Raw genomic sequence first — 11,905 nt, 5'->3', positions numbered from 1 at the left:
GAAAAACCCCAGGGACTCAAACCCAATCAGAACCCCTGGGCTGACACCCCAGGAGGGGTCGGGGTGGGGAAACTCTTCCAGGGCTCGAAGGGCACATACACTGAGGCAGTGGTTTAGAATTCACACTAGCCTGGCTTTACAGCCACACCTCTCACTTTAACAATGCTTATCTGAAACTAAATCTTTGTCTCCCTGAGGCACCTCACAGTCCAAGGTAGAGTGCTGTTTCTATAATACTGGCAAGCAAAGATCCAGTTTTTATCTTTCTTATGAATAAGAGTAGCTTGAGGTAATCCAAATTTACACAGCAATTCCATCACTTGAGCACTCACATACTGAGTTTATTCCTTGGTCTTGTAACCAGCTGTCACAGCAGAGCCCTAGTGCCAGTACTAAGGCTGTCCTAGTGACCTTCTTTCGCTGTTAGGAGTACTGTTGTAGCCACAATAGCATAAAGATAAATAGGGAGTGGCAATGGTCAGATACTTGAAAAATGCAGAGCTGGAGGAAACAGGATTATTTTAAATGTTTTTCCATTATTGGACAAGTATTAACATATCTCTGACACAGACTGGAGAAAAGTTGGGGAAAGGAATGGAGAAGGTTGCAAAACTTACAGGCAGAAAACTCTCACTCTTCTTGAATTTCTGTCAGGTGGATATTCCCTCTACCATAATTACTTACAGTACTTCAGTGCTATGTGGATGTCAAGTGAAGATGTTAATTTTCATCAGACCATTTTTTCAACTTGCTTAATAAACACTTTTGAAAGAAGCTTAGTGCTGCTTCTGAGGAAACGGTGATGATCTGATCGTCCAACACTGCCTGACAGGATGGGACCTTGTTATCAGCTGTTTAATGGTCTTGTCACAGATTCAGATATTGACCACATTTTGTTTATAAAATAAATAAAATTATACTACCAGTCATAAAATTAGCCATGTATTTTAAAAATATGTCAGGAACATTTGATCGTAAGAGTTAATAGTATTGACAGTTTCACATCCTGACTACAGGCTATGCAAAAAAATGCTTGGAATAGCCTTTGAAAAAAACAGTGATGGCAAAACCACCAATTACTTCAAACTCTAAACAAAGAAATTTATTGATTATATTATAGAACAGAAACCAAGGGGACTAGAATCAGAGAACAGGATGATCTCTTTTAATCTCTATTTCCAGGGTTTTAATAGTTTTTAATTTAACTAACACTAATCATGAGTGAAACAGGCAAGGTGGGAAATGCTGTTGCATCAGGAAGGAAATGTGAAATTTATGGTTTGTGTACTGTCTACTTTCCCAGGAACCGGTTGGCATCATAATCCAAGCACTATTTTTTACAATACCAGGATCAATACTGAAAATGGGAGAGGTAATAAGAGGCTTTAATTCTTCCTGTAAAGTCAGAACACCATCTACCAAATGATAAATAGGCTCAACCATTGCTCTGTTTTCTGAAAAGCTCCTCATCCACAAGGACCTATTTAATTATTTCTTTGTTTTTATGGGTCTGTCTACAGTCATTTACTTTTCCTTCACAGTCGGTTACCCAAGGTAATTCTAACTCTAATTAGACACTGGGATGTTTTGCTACAGACATTGGAGGACAGTTTAGAGACCCTGCTGAAAGCATTTTCTTCCTGCTAATAGTGAAACCCTCTCCTCTGGGCCTCCCTAGTCCCATTATGAAATATTTCTAGTGCCCTGTCAAGCCTTGCATTGGACCCCTACCCACCCACCCTTGCCATAGCCGGAGATCTCATTCCAGCTCCAGCCTGTGCCCCTAGTCTCACCTCATCTGCCTGTCTCCAGCCCTGTCCACATCATTCCCCAGCTGGTGATTAGATTTCCTGGGCTGATATTAGACTGAGTCATTACCTCAGCTTTCTCTGGATGGTGGGTGGACCCCACTGCTGTGCTCACCCTGCTCAGGCACTGTGGGTGTGGGATCTGCAGGTGGGGATGCAGTGGTGCCTGCGCTGTGCGTAACCTCAGCTGAGGTTAGCCCACCCTGTGGAACAGCCTGGCTTGCTGCTCAGCAATAGCTTTGTCAAGGGATGGGGCTTAGCCTTGGGGGCCTTTGTTATTTCTGCAGCTGTTCCAGTTTTGCTAAGCTAAATTCAACAAGTTGTGTGGCCTAGAGCACCCTGAAGATCTGCTCATACCCTTAAAGTGTTTGGACTCCCAGAGCACTATTCAGACAAGGGATTGGAGGAGAACATGTCCCAAATCTCAATTCTCTCATTTAATTTTAAGATGAAAACCCTGCTGAATTCTGTTTCAATGGCCTATCATTCCTGTGATTTATTGCAAAATTATTTGTCTGTGGTTATTTTGACTGGGGTAGAGTTCATTTTCTTCACAGGGGCTGGTTTGGAGCTGTGGTTTGTATTTGTGCTGAAAACTGTGTTGGTAATACAGAGATGCTTTTGTTATTGCTGAGCAGCGCTTGCACAGTGTCAAGGGCCTTTCTGCTATATGTACCACCCCACCAGTGAGGAGACTGGGGGTACAAAAGAAGGTGGGAAGAGATACAGTCAGGACTTGGGAGCCATACCATCCCATGGGGCATTCCAGATCATATGGTGTCATGCTCAGCATATGGAGAGAGGGGAAGGAAGGGTGGAGATTTTGGAGTGGTGACATCTGTCTTGGACAGTCAACATTATGTGTGATGAAGCCCTGCTTTCCTGGATATGGCAAGCATTCCTTGGTTTGCTTTGCTCATGCCTGTGACATTCACGTTCCCTATTAAACTGTCTTTGTTTCAACCCATGAGCTCTCATTTTTCCAATTCTCTTCCCCATCCTACCTGAAGAACCTCAGTTTGTATGAGACGAGTACAAGGGGGAATGTGAATGTGTATCCTCTAACCAGACTATGTGCTATCAGCTCTGTAGCATGAGAAACAAAAAAATTGCTCAGAATAAAATCTAAGCATAGACTCAATAGACTTGCTTTTAAAACCAAGCAGTCAAATCTAATGGGAAGAGTAAGCAGACTTTAAAACTGGTGTTATATGACATTTTTTTTGTTGGACGGTGAGAACAAATATGTAAATTTCACACACTCTCCTATTTTCCTTAGACTATATTTTTTTGTTTAGCCCTTTTGCTTTAAATTCTTCTACATCATTTCCATCTCAGCATCATTCCTGTTTGCTGTTGGCTTAAATGTCTTCCTTTGAGATGTTAACTGGTAAGTTCTAAAGTGAATCAATGATAGCTATGCTCTATGGGAAAAAGATTAGTCATAAATAATAATTATATTCTGGAAGAAGTTGCTCTTCTCAGACTAGAGCCTGGAAATGTTGCATAGTACTAATGTTGTTCGATTTATTGCTTTGTTTCTTAATTACCTCTGAAAAAAAATAGGTAAATCTTTCTTGCTGTCAGGAAGTTCTCATCATCAGCATATCATCCATAGGCTCCCACTTCACACAAAGCATGAGCATATGAAATTAGCATTTTAAACACTGTTCTTTAACCATTTTATTATAATCCCTGCCTATTATACTGTAAAATATTGCAGCTCCTCTTAGGAAATGTAACATGTAGGAAGAAAATATGTGAAAGCTTGCATCATCTGGTTTACAAGGTCTAGCTAAAGCTTTAAACACATATTTTTATGACTTCATTTTATTTTTATTGCTATATTTTAGAGCACCACTAATAATGCTGTCAGTACTTTTTATGTAAGCAAATCACATAGGTTTCGGTGTTTTCCCTTTATTTTTTTCCTGTGAGTTTCAGCAATTAGTCTGAAATTCTAAGCCCAAACTTTCCAAGGGATCATGTTAAAAGAAAGCTTTGTTAAATTATTGGATTTTTCTTTTCTGAAATAAAAACTCTGACTCTGAACCCTACAGTGTTGGCTGAAAGCATCTAAAATGATCAAATCACTGCAGTCCATTCCTTTTTTCTTGGCTGTTGGAAAGAATAAGCAAAACAGATGTACAAGAATTTCACAGTCTGAGGAGGCAGAAGAGGTATTTGAACAAGAGCATTTCACCTTTACCCTAATTCAATTAACAAGTTTCAGTTTCCTCAAACTGTTGCTTCAGTTGCCAGATTAAATTGTTTCTTGAATGTCCCAAACCATGTAATCTTAGATCAGGATGGCTAGCTAGAAAGATTAAATTATTTTCTAACTCTTCTTTGTCAGCATTGTTTTTCTTTTAGTAATGTTAGAAATTATTTTCTTTAATTAAATATATATATATATAAAGATAATATAAAGATAATAGAGATAAATACTCAGAAGAGGTGAAAATTTTGAAGGTGACCATAATTTAAAATCTTTTGTTATTAACCTGTTGCAATTGTCCAGTTTGGGTGCTTCAGTAGAAAAGAAATATCAGGAAACTGGAAAGAAGATGGTGGAGGCCACTAAGGGTTGGTGGCCTGAGGAATATTGTGTAGAAAGAGGGGTCTGAATCTGAAATTTTTAGGCTCAATGAGGTCTTCCCTCCTGGAGTTAGAGACAATGGAGCTAGACTCATTTTGGAGGTAATTAAATGTCTTCACAGTGAGAGCAGTTAAGTTCTGAGAGCTGGTAGCACAGAGGGGTTGCAGAATTCAAGCCCCACAAATCCTTGGGCAACCTGCTCCAGCTTTGTAAGTTAGCACTGTGCCAGGGAGTAGCATGAATGGGCTGCTCTGCCAAAGTTGTCTGATCATGCAGGGATGGGGTTAGGAAAGCCAAGGCTGAACTGGAATTGAATCTGGCAAAGGGATAAGAAGGATAAAAATAAAGGATTATATGAGTACATAAACAGCAAAAGGAACACTAAGGAAAACCTGGCCCCAATGTTGCACAGGGAAGAGGAGCTGCAGACAAAGGGTTTGGAAAAAAGAAAGGTACTTGGTGCCTTCTTTTCTTCACTCTTGACTGGCAAGACCAGTCTTTGGGAATCACAAGCCCCTGAGACCAGAGAAAAGTCTGGAGTAAGGAAGAATAACCCTTGACAGAAGAGGACCATGTTAAGAAGAACTCAGCTGAACATACAGCAATCCATGCAGCCTGAGTGATTGCACCCACAAGTGCTGAGCCACTAGAAGCACAAGGGTAAAGCATAAGAAGATGATCAGGAGTAGTCAGTGTGTTTATGAAAGGCAAATCCTGCCTAACCAGCCTGATAGCCTTGTACAGTGAGGTGACGAGGTCGGTAGACGAAGGGAGAAAGTTGACTAATGTCGACTGACTTAGGACTTCAGTAGGGTTTTTGATGGGAGTCTTCCATGACATTATCACAGATTAGATGACACAATCTGTGTTGTGCAAACAGAGTGAGGAAGGATTAAAAACTCAGGGAACAGCCAGTTCAGCACCAGAGGGTTGAGATCAGTGACATAAAGTCCATTTAGATGAAAGCCACTAGCGGTGTACCCTCAGGGGTTATCCACCACCTGTCCACCACCCGCCCTTGACAAGGGACAATACTGAGAGACTATATATTAAAAACAACAATTTACTAAAACCACAAGTAACAACAACAACACACATAGCAAAAGTACACAAAAAAAGGTGCCCTACCCACAGAAAGGCATTTACCAGTGGGACAAAGCTAAGACAGCTGCTGCTCCCACAGTACACGGCCCCAAGGAGATAGACAGAGGAGCAGGGAGGCTCCTGTGTTAGCCTACACAGGTCAAGAGAGCTATGAAGACAGTGTGGTAAATGAATTTCTGTGGGCCAATGCACGGCCCCTGCCAGACAGATGATGGGGAGACAGAGACAAAGCAAAAAGAAACCTTGGAAAATAGCACCCTCTGAAGCAGAAGCCTGTGCTGCCAATGTGCCCACTTGGTGAGGTCTGCAGGGTCTCTCTTGGTGGCTCCTTGGTGGCTGGAACTACAACTGCTCTGGTTCCTGGGGCTGCCCCCATGACAACATTCCACACAGGAGCTGCCTTTTCCAGGCCTGGGCTCCACCCAGCCAGAAAAATGGTGAACAGCAAACCTGCAGCGATGACAGTGCAGTCCTGGATGAAGGCTACCTCTCCTCAAGCTCCAGGCTTGAAGAGTGAAGAGCAGCCACGCTTCTGCTTCTGCCTGTGCTTAGAGAGACAGCCCATCAAAGATGATGTAGATGATGTGGAATAGTACTAAACTCTGCCTCCTACCTCTATAACTGGGACAACTACTTATTTCATTTTTTTTATTAGACAGAAAGGTATATTTTGAAATGATAGACAGCTTTTCTGTTCGTATTTCTGTCCCTGTTGTTGCAACTCCAACATGAAGAGGTTTTGATTGATAGGGTGCATCCTCCCACCCTTGGCAGAGCTGCTGCAGGTTTGCCAGCTTGTTGCCTTTCTCAGTAGGTTTCCTATCAAGTCTCTTAACTGACTTTAAACAGTACAGCTTCAGAGGAGTAATATTCTGTCCCACATTCTGTAATAACATGTACTTAGTACAACTGAAAAGCATAGAAATGGAAATAAAACATATGGGCTGTCAATAAAATACTGTCACCTTAGAGTTATTATATACTCCTTGTAAGAGCCCAAGTCTCTAGAAAAATCACTGCATGGAGGTTTTCTTTCCCAACATAATTTCTGTCTTTTTAATTTAGTCCTCTTCAAAAACTTCTATATTTCATCATTTAACTCAGAAATTGGATGCCTTAGGGCTTGACTTTATCATGCACTAATAAAATGAAGAGAAACAGACCTTCAAAAATAATTGTGGAAATGTAGTCTGTCAGTAAGGATTGGATTCAGCTGTGGCACTGGCCTGAAAAAGTTATTTTGCTCTAAAATACATGAAATATTTATTAGCTTTACCTGAGGTAAACATGCAGTTGTTTACATATCTTCAAATTTGTAAATACACACTTGTAAATGAATTCAGAAAGGAGCACCACACTCTTAAATATATACCATTCTTATTTCTGTTTTGAAAAATAAATCATCAAAGTGTTCCATTAGAAATAGGCCAAGAGTAGAAAGGTAGGATATTTCAGAAGCGGGACTGATTTCCTTAACCTGTCTAATAAAATGTGCTATTAATAATTTGATTTTCCTTGTCTTCTTTCTGCCTCAGACTCTTCCTCTCCACAACCTAAGCAGGTTGACTTAGGGAAGAAGTTATACATGGAAGTGTAAAGTATTCTGGCTTTCCTCATACTTTCCAGTAAGAGAAGATGAAAAGAAACCCATAAACCCATAAGAAATGTCTCTGCTGTGATAAAGAGATTTGTGAAGCTGAAGGTCTCAACAAACTTTTTAAAATCTTGCTGAGTCCAGATAACATTCAGAGAGTTTTCTTTGGCACCTAGGATAGATTTTTGGTAAAATGGGAATATGTTGCTGGACCATGCACATGTAATTAAAAAAGCTTATGCCCCAAAACTTGTCACTTTTGGCATCAACATTATGAACTTCAGAGTTCCTCAGGTCTGTGAACTTCTGTCACTGAACTTCTGTGACTTCTTCTTATGCACAGAAGTAGTTCAGCTTCTGAGAAAACTGTGGCTATTTCATGACCAGAGTACCTGGATTAACCAGTGGTCAGAGATCCTCAGAGCACACCAGATGCACAAAAAAGTGAACAAGAAACAATTGAATGGTCCAGTGCAATATAGGAAATCTGTGTTCCACCCTGTGTTCTCAGGACTGTTTCAATCTTCTGCATAATGTAAATGAATTGTCATAGGAATTGAGACAGCAGCAGTATTCGAAGTTAATTTTAGACCTTGGATAAATTTTTTTATGTGATTTTCCAGTGCTTAACATAGTTTCATCTGCTCAATCCTTTTTCTCTGGAAAATTATTTACTTAATGTTTTTTCAGCACTTTTTCTTTCTACCTCTTTAAAAATAGATATTTTTCAGAAGCTATGTTTTATTATTCTTATCTGTCTGCTGCTTGTAAAATGTTTTTATATGTTCTATGGCAGTAATTCAGATTCTTCTGTTTTGTTCCTTGCAAGAGTGTACAAGTTTTCTTAGCTTTTTACTGCCCTCACCAATTAATCCAAGTATATTAGATTTCAGTCTATCAAAGATTGTATTCCTAGCACCTTTTAGCCATAAATCTTATTATTTTCCTCCTCTTACAGTCCATCTATTTCCTCTGTCTTTGGTTGCCAGATTTTCTTTTCCCTTTGTAGTAAAATAATGCATGGACACCACATGATTTTTTCACAGCTTTCTTCAGCAATTTAGTAATTGAGCGTTTGTCTTTTCTATGTATTTTCTCAGCTATTTACACAGATTTTGACAGTCAAGAGAATTAATCCTTAAATAAATTCTCCCAGTGGTAAGACATCTCCTTTTCACATGATTGAATCACCTTTTCATTTGCATTATCCTGTCCTTACTCCTGTAGAAAAACCTTTTGCCTTCACTTCAGTAAGCATCTCCTGCAGGTCTGTGTAAACTTCCATGCACCCTCTGTGGGGGACAGTGGCAGTCATTCACTGTGGTGGAAAGGACAGTCAGGACACCTTTCTCTTCAGCCCTTCCAGCTACAATGCATATTCTCAGTCATGGTGAGCAATCAGTAACTTTAGAAACGTTACAGTGATATACTGAAAAAATATTGCTATATATGAAGTTTCGCTCACATAGATATGCTTCTGCCAAGTGTCAGCATTCTTGCTGATCCTCTATTCAGATCTCAGACTGAATAGGTACTAAATCCTTTTAGTTCTGGTACCTATTGAGTGATTTTTAAACCTTTTTATTATTTTTTTTTTTCCCCTCTAGATTATTTTAGCTATCATTTTGGATTGTTGAGTTGGCCATCAGCTGTGGTGAAATGCAAGAAATTTCTTACATGTTTTCAGCTTTCAAGTCATGGTCTCCACCTGCAATTCCTAATCTTCAAACTGAAATGAGTCATTGATACTGTCAGCTGTGACCAAAAAATCACCTGGAAATGGAGGAAATTTTACTTTTGGCCTCAGGGAACAAAGACCAGGGTTCTTTTTCTCACTGTCAGTCATTTGATTTAAGATTTAATATCTTTAAGGAATATCCAAATTAACATGAATAATGAAATAATTAGAACTATTAATAATATTTTTCATCCCCACCTGCTTTTGTGTCTTATAAGATATTGTAAGATATTCTTCAAATAAAAAAAAAAAAAAAATAACCTGAAAGGTAGATAAAGCTTACTAGAAATCATTAATTTCAAGTAGAAAAGCTATTTTTTAATACATTTCTCTGCTTTAGCATTAATGCACCCAATGAAAATGTTTCTGTTTCCCAAAGATCATAGCTTTACTTTTCCTTTAGGCTCTAATAAAATGATCAGTTGGTGCAAAAGGCTGGAGTGCACATTACAATACAAATATTCTTGATCTGACACAGCGACAAAACTCTTTCACATTCACATGCTTCTCATGTCTATGGACTAAAACTAATAGAGCATGTAAACACTGAAGTAGTAATTAAATTCTAATCTGTATTAAACTCTGTGATACCTGCATCACATAGCTACAAATAAATAATGAACTTTGTGGAAAACACTAGTGACCCAACATTATACTAAGTATAGTCGCCTTTGCTAAAGCAGTTAAAAATGGTGGCATTGTTCTAATTGCAGGGTTCTTTAGCCATTAAAAAGACTTTTCAAGTGTGCTCAGCCTCCTCTGACCACTAAGGGATTTCTGCTGAGGTGTCTTTCTGTTTGTAGATGATAACACATAGGTGTGCCTTATCCATTGAGATCGTATTATTGCTCAGCAGGCATAAGTTGGTATTACTTTGTACATGTCAGTCATATGCCTTTTAAAACTTGTGAATATGACCTATGATAGGATTTTGAGTCAAAATCTAAAGGATTTTAGTTTGTTAAAATGATTTACCCTATTCACATATTTGAGCAAATTAATACTTTTGGAAGCATACTTTGAGGAAAACCTATTAATACAAGCATTCACACTGTGCTGATCTGTGTGGTATGTCTGCTTCTTACATAATGAGCAGGAAATAAAAAGGAAAGAATTGATTGAACCAGTTTCTTCAAGCTACAACACTGTGTGTTCACACTGTAGTCTCTTTTTATGCCATCTAGTTTGCTCTCACTGTCTTGAATCAACAGAAAACATTTACTGTGTGTATTTTTCCTATGAAATGGCAAGAATATATGGAATACAGTGCTTGCCCGTTCTGCATTATGGAGTATTATACCCCTTTGTCACACCTCAGACAAAGAAAATGAAAATTGCACTTCTGTAGCTCAGGGCACATAATTTTAGAAGATAGGATGCACCTCTTGACAGAAGGCTTGAAATATGCATGAGCATTCTTCTGAGAGTTTTCAGTCTTCTGGAATTAACATAGTAAGTATTTTAGCAGATACATGAGGTTAAAAGAATAAGAGAAGATATTCAACCCTGGGTGTTGTCTCTCACTGCAGTAAGTCTTTTACACATAATGTGCTAGTAGGCACAGAAGGGGACAATAACACTCTAATCAGGTTTGGGTTTTTTTCAGTTTTAAACAGTAAAGAGTACCCTTTCTTTGCCATACTTCATTTCAGGAATCTCAAAGGCTCAGTTCTTGGTCCTCTTCTCTTTGTTGACATATCCATGGCTCCCTCATGTACTAAAAAACAAACTGGGTATTTCGAGTCATGTGAACATGAATCATCACAATTTGATCTTAAATGTCTGCTGTAGCAACACGAAATACCATTTAGATCAGACACAGAAACCATTACCTAACATACATTACCTGAGGGTAACAAGAAAACATAACAGAAAAAGAAATTGTTCATATCAGGTGTTATCATCTTGGCAGAGCTGTGTTGACTGGAGCATTCATGCCAATAACATGACAAACATTTCTCATTTTTTAGCTAAAAAAGCAGGTTTTTAGTGTGTCTGTCACACAAAAAAAAGGACTGCTGCCTTCCTTTCCAGCATGAAATCTTATAGTGATGCCGTAAATGATTTGACAGAGGGATTGGCATAAAAATAGAATCATGATCTCTATGAGATGGCTTTGGAAAACACTGTTTGAGATAATTTAAAAAAAATCTTTTGACTTATAAATCACATTTTTAATCTTCTGGTAAAAATGTAAATATATCTCAGATAGTGTTAGTCCCATTTAAGAGGATATTCTATTTAGGACTAGATTAGAGAAAATGAAAGAAGCCTGTTTTGTGTTTGGCAATAAGAAAAAAGTACCATGAACTACCGTCACGCACTGCTTGCATATAGAATTGCATAACACTTGAAAAAAGATATCTCTGGATTTTCTTAACAGCAAGAAATTACTGTATGTTATTTGGAGGGTTTAATAGCAGAATAATTTTTTTTTTTTTTTTTAATTAGCAATCAATAGATTTGTATTCTGCTTTGTACTTCTACAGATGCTGAAGTGAACTAAAAGGGAAATTAAGAGTTTAATTTTGCCTGGCTTACATTTCTGAAAGCAAGTGTTATAGACTTTTTCCATAATGACTATACAGAACGAGATACAGGAAGGTAAGTAAGTTCCACCTTTAACAACAAAATTATGTTACCTGCCATCCTTCAAGAGTCCATATCTTGTTTGCTATGATTCCTCACTGTACAGATTACATTTTAAGAATCCAGAGCAGTAATTTTTATAAATTTTCTTTAGTCAGAATAATGGCTATTGTTAATGCAGGGCTACATACCTCCAAAGTGGAGGAGAGCATTAAAGTAGGTGGCTAAATATTTCCTTGATAACTAGAGAAAACTTTAATTAAAAACAAGTTATTTTTTGATAACACAGAAATCTACATGTGAATTTTGTGGATAACCATTTTCTTTCATCCCAGAAAATGGTATGAACATAACTTCATTGACACTTTAATAGGATATGTCTCACCTGACTTTAGTTGTGTGAAAATTACATGTTCAGCCTAAGGTGATTATACAGACAACTCTTTAATCAGTGAAGATATTTTCTGTGTGGG

Source organism: Cyanistes caeruleus, chromosome 4 (assembly GCF_971803275.1).
Source record: "Cyanistes caeruleus chromosome 4, bCyaCae1.hap1.1, whole genome shotgun sequence".
In the NCBI taxonomy this organism is placed as follows: Eukaryota; Metazoa; Chordata; class Aves; order Passeriformes; family Paridae; genus Cyanistes; species Cyanistes caeruleus.
Note: the sequence above shows the minus strand (reverse complement) of the source record.